Consider the following 5,085-nt stretch of genomic DNA (forward strand, 5'->3'; position numbering starts at 1 on the left):
AATGGTTTCCTGGGTACAGGAAACCATTTGGCTTGTCACTCAGTGTAGAGATCATATGGCACCTCTACATTGAGTGAGTGGATGATGGGCACCCCCACCTATCACAAAGGATGTATATAAAATTAATAAAAAATAGGTGACAGAAATGGGACTTACTATATTGTATACAATCACTGTTGTATGTCTGAGATGTCCTAAAATATATCTGTCAATACAATTGATTCCTTCACCCTGGGGAAACTGGTACATCTGTTTTACAGGTAACAATGGACAAACTAAGTTTATCTGCAATTGACTAAACTAAAGAGAGAGAGAGAAAAAAAAAAAACAAGTACAGTAATGAATGGCTTACATCTTGGGGTGCATTACATAACAGGTTTGGTAATCTTACTCTACTGCTGCACAATTCAGGTGAACCATTTCATCACACTTACACCCCATTCAGTTCACAATGGCCTTTTCATTACAACTACATGTTCCTCAGGCCTCAGCATCCAAGTTTAATTCCTTTTGTCAGAATTACATCCCATTCTAATTTCAATTTGCAACAGCCTTCTTAGTGGCAGCAAAGTTAGCCATGCGCTCCTCCAACACAGGCCGGAAATGCCTGATGAGCCCCTGAACTGGCCACGCAGCACCATCACCTAGAGCACAAATGGTGTGGCCCTCAATCTGCTTTGAAACCTCCCACAGTGCATCAATCTCCTCTGGCTGCGCATCTCCCTTCACAAATCTTGTCATAATCTTGTACATCCAGTTAACTCTCTCACGGCAAGGGGTGCACTGGCCGCATGACTCGTGCTTGTAAAACTCAATGAGGCGTGCTACGGCCTTAACAATGTCCGTCTGTTTACAGGTATTCATAACGATGACGGCAGCTGTTCCCATTGACGTCTGACATGCCACCAGGTCATCAAAATCCATCAAAGCCTCCTCACACACTTGCTTGGGAATAACAGGTGTTGAGGAGCCACCTGGAATAACCCCCAGCAGGTTGTCCCATCTGCCTGTGACTCCACCAGCATGCCTCTCAATCAGGTCCCACAGCGGAATGGACATCTCCTCCTCCACGGTGCAGGGATTGTTTACATGGCCAGAGACGTTGAACAGCTTCATCCCGCTGTTACGCTGTCGACCCAGACTGGCAAACCAGGTGCCCCCACGACGACAAATAGTTGGTGCCACAGCAGCAGTCTCCACATTAGCAAAGGTGGTGGGGCAGCCAAAGACACCCACATCAGCAGGGAATGGTGGCTTGAGGCATGGCTTGCCCTGTTTGCCCTCCAGCGACTCAATAAGCTCTGTCTCCTCCCCACAGATGTACGCCCCAGCCCCATGGTGCATGAACACATCAAAGTCATACCCAGACCCACATGCATTCTTGCCGAGGAATCCAGTCTTGTATGCCTCATTGATGGCAACCTGCATGTTAGAAGCCTCGTTGTAGAACTCTCCACGGATGTAAATGTATGCAGCGCGTGCTCCCATGGCTCTGCCAGCCACCAGACACCCTTCCACCAGCTTGTGGGGGTCGTGGCGCATGATCTCACGGTCCTTACATGTCCCAGGCTCTCCCTCATCTGCATTCACCACCAGGTACATAACAACAAGCCGGTAGGAGATGATGGCCAGCTCTAAGTGGGCCGTTGCACTTCAGCCTGCACACACAAAGGAGGACCCTTTTCTGATTAGAGTCTAAAAATACCATCTCTCGCCTCTCTTTAGTCAAACACTAAACCATCTAGACAACAGAAATAACTCAGTACATGCAAAACACAGGAAAAGCCCAAAAATGTGAAAATAACTCAAAATATATATTATTTAAAGAAACCTTTCATATTATGTACTGATTTGTTTATAAAACATATATCTAGTCATTTGAAAACACTTCAGCACACTTGAAGTTTTTTGGGGGTGAAAATATGGATGTTTCTTGTGCAGTGTTTTTTCACTTCTCTACAGTATACTGTATGTTTTCACCGGTGTGTAGCGGCCATTTTGCAAAACTTTTCGTGCTTCACTCTGAAGCACAGGATGGGTTTAGGAAGCTAAAAATTGCATCACCAGGTGAGCCAGATGTTTCTCTTCAATTTGGCAAGCAAAAAAATGATATTCAAAATCTGAAACAATTGTGCCAGGGCAGGCCACTGGGCCCTGACAATTTCTGGACCCATGGCGATTAAGGAGCTAAGTGGGCCGTTGCTAGGATACGAGTAATTGGTCGGAATTGGTTTACCTGAAAGGTAGAATGTCCTGTCACAACTAAACATGAATACAAGACTAAAGACTACAAGAAAGAGAGAAACCGCAACTAACAATAATGGCAGCATGGAGCTGGCCAATATTAACAATAATAACAACTAAATGACTGTAACTTTCAACGACAGCTACTGATCTCAACTTAGAAGAATGCTGATTTTTGTAATAACTCAAAAACCCCTGGTCAAACTGTACCAAAAGTTTACAGACCTGGTCCTGGACCAGACAAAACTTTCAGGGACAAGAAGTGCCTAATTCATGTTTTGTGTGTGTGTGTGTGTGTGTGTGTGTGTGTGTGTGTGTGTGTGTGTGTGTGTGTGTGTGTTTTCCTGAACAAAAGAGTAACTGAAAATTGCTGAGAAGTCGGGGTGTCTGAATGACCTTCATTTCTTCCAAACACAAATGTGTTTAAAATAATTTCATCACGAGTTCTTCATCCATGTTCATGAATAAATGGTAATGCTGCAGTAAACTGAGGTTTAAAGTTCATGATTTTTTGGTATTCTTGAACCTGTGTCCTTGGAAAGTAGGTCAAGGTAACAGAAACTTGATCAGTTTCACAGGATGATGGTGCTGTACATCCTCAAAAAGTATGATGAAAACCAGAAACAAAAAGTAAAGGAATTATAATAATAATAATAATGATGGATACATAGATCTCTGCCTATGGTAATACTTGGATATCAATTAGAAGACTTTAACTGTCAAGGAGGGCTACTGATCTCCACCAATGAGTATATTGCTGAACTTATGTTTTTTTTGTTATAACTCGAAAACCGTTGGTAAAATTGCCAATAAAGGGTATGCATACTCAGGACCAGAAAAAACCTCAAGGGCCAAGAAGTGTCTCATTTATGTTTGGGGGTTTCCTATATAAGAGACCAGTTGAAAAGACTAGAAAAGTGGGGTGTCCTAAATATTGTAATGTCACAAATGAATGACCTAATTTTTTTTTTCATGCAAATTTTTGGATATAATTTCATCATAGGGTATCCTTCCATGTTCATCCGTCTATAAATGTAAAAAAAAAAAAAAGTTCTATCTATCTATCTATTGCCAGACGCCTCAATCCCGTTTGGGGGTGGCCACAAACAAATCGCCTCCAAGTCGCCCTGTCCCCCGCCATTCCACTGCCCTGCTCCCAACTCACACCCCCCTCTCTCATATACCTCTCCACCCCATCCCTCCATCTCATCCTCGGCCTCCCCCTCCCTCTTCCCCCTTCCACCTCACTCACATAAACTCTCTTGTCAGTCTTTCACCCTCCATCCTCTCCACATGGCCAAACCACCTCAGTGTGTTCCTCATAACGCTTCCTATCACATCCACATCCACACCACAACGCTCCTTTATATCCTCATTCGTCAGCCTGTCTCTCCACGTGACTCCACAGGCTCCTCTTAAATAAGTCATTTCCACTGCTCTCACTCTTGACTTGTGTCCTTCCAACAATGTCCAAGCTTCACTTCCGTACGTTAGAGTTGGTATCACAATACTGTCATGTAGTAACTTTTTCACTTCCATGCTCACTTCCCTGTTTCTTATCACTGCTTTCAAGGAACCAGCAACCTTTCTTCCCTGCTGTACCCTTTCAAGCACTTCACCCTCCAAACCTCCATCCTTACTCATCACACTACCCAAATACTTAAACGTACTCACATTTTCCAATTCCTCACCATCTAACCTCGCTGTACATTCACTAACTTCACCTCTCTCAAAGACCATCACTTTACTCTTCCCTACATTCACCTTTAGGTTCCGTTTCTTACACACTCTGTCAAACTCATCCACCAAGCCTTGCAGCTCACCTTCGTCTTCACTCAACAACACAGTATCATCTGCAAACAACAGTACAGGGAGTTTCCAAACACTATCCTCTCTCACCAGGGCCACTCCAACATCCACTACCCTACCTTGTACCTCTTTTATTACCCCATCCATGTACAGATTGAACAACCATGGAGACATGACACATCCCTGTTTCAAACCAACTTTCAAAGAGAAAAATTCACTTAGTTCACCATCCACACGCACTGCAGCCTTCGCACCATCATACATACTCTTCACAGCATTCAACAACTTCCCATCTACTCCATATATTCTTAACACTTTCCACAATCTTTGTCTATCCACCCTGTCATATGCTTTCTCCAAATCCATGAAAGTTGAAATTCATAATTAATGGACATTTTTGGACCTGTGACTTTGAAGAATAGGTCAAGGTCATTGATACTGGGTCAATGAAATATAGTCATGGTACTGTAAATCCTCAATTAGTATGATGAAAACCAGAGATGAAAAGTGATGGAAAATTAACAACAACAACAACTACTACTACTACTACTACTACTTCTACTACTACTACCACCACTCCTACTACTGGTGCTGCTGCTACAACAACAACAACAATAAGTAGAAGAAGAAGAGGAAGAAGAAGAAGAAGAAGAAGAGCAATGTAATGGTCAGAGATAATTACTGATCTCCACCAATGAGAAAATTGCTCAACTTACTTTTTTTTTTGTAGTAACTCAAAACCATTGATCAAAGTGCCACCAAAAAATATAAAGACCTGGTCCATGCCCGGACAAAATATTTACAGCCATGACGTGCCTCGTTTATATGTTGTTTTTTCATGGATCGAAGAGATATTGAAAATTGTTGAAAAGTGGGATGGGCCAAATATCATAATGCCATTCATGAATGACCTTCATACTTTTCCACACAAATGTTTGGAAAATAATGTTGTCACTGTATTCTTTCCATGTTCATGTATCTATAATGGTGCTGCAGTGAACTGAGGTCTAAAATTAATGATTTGGGGATATT

General features: G+C 42.5%; 1 pseudogene; it reads right to left on the minus strand.

The window, feature by feature from the left end:
• Positions 1 to 262: 262 nt before the first annotated feature.
• LOC145408506 (NADH dehydrogenase [ubiquinone] flavoprotein 1, mitochondrial pseudogene) lies at positions 263 to 1,602 on the minus strand (annotated as a pseudogene).
• Positions 1,603 to 5,085: the final 3,483 nt, after the last annotated feature.

This window comes from Coenobita brevimanus, chromosome 77 (genome assembly GCF_032717465.1).
Source record: "Coenobita brevimanus isolate Jiangsu-jjx chromosome 77, ASM3271746v2, whole genome shotgun sequence".
Lineage (NCBI taxonomy): Eukaryota > Metazoa > Arthropoda > Malacostraca > Decapoda > Coenobitidae > Coenobita > Coenobita brevimanus.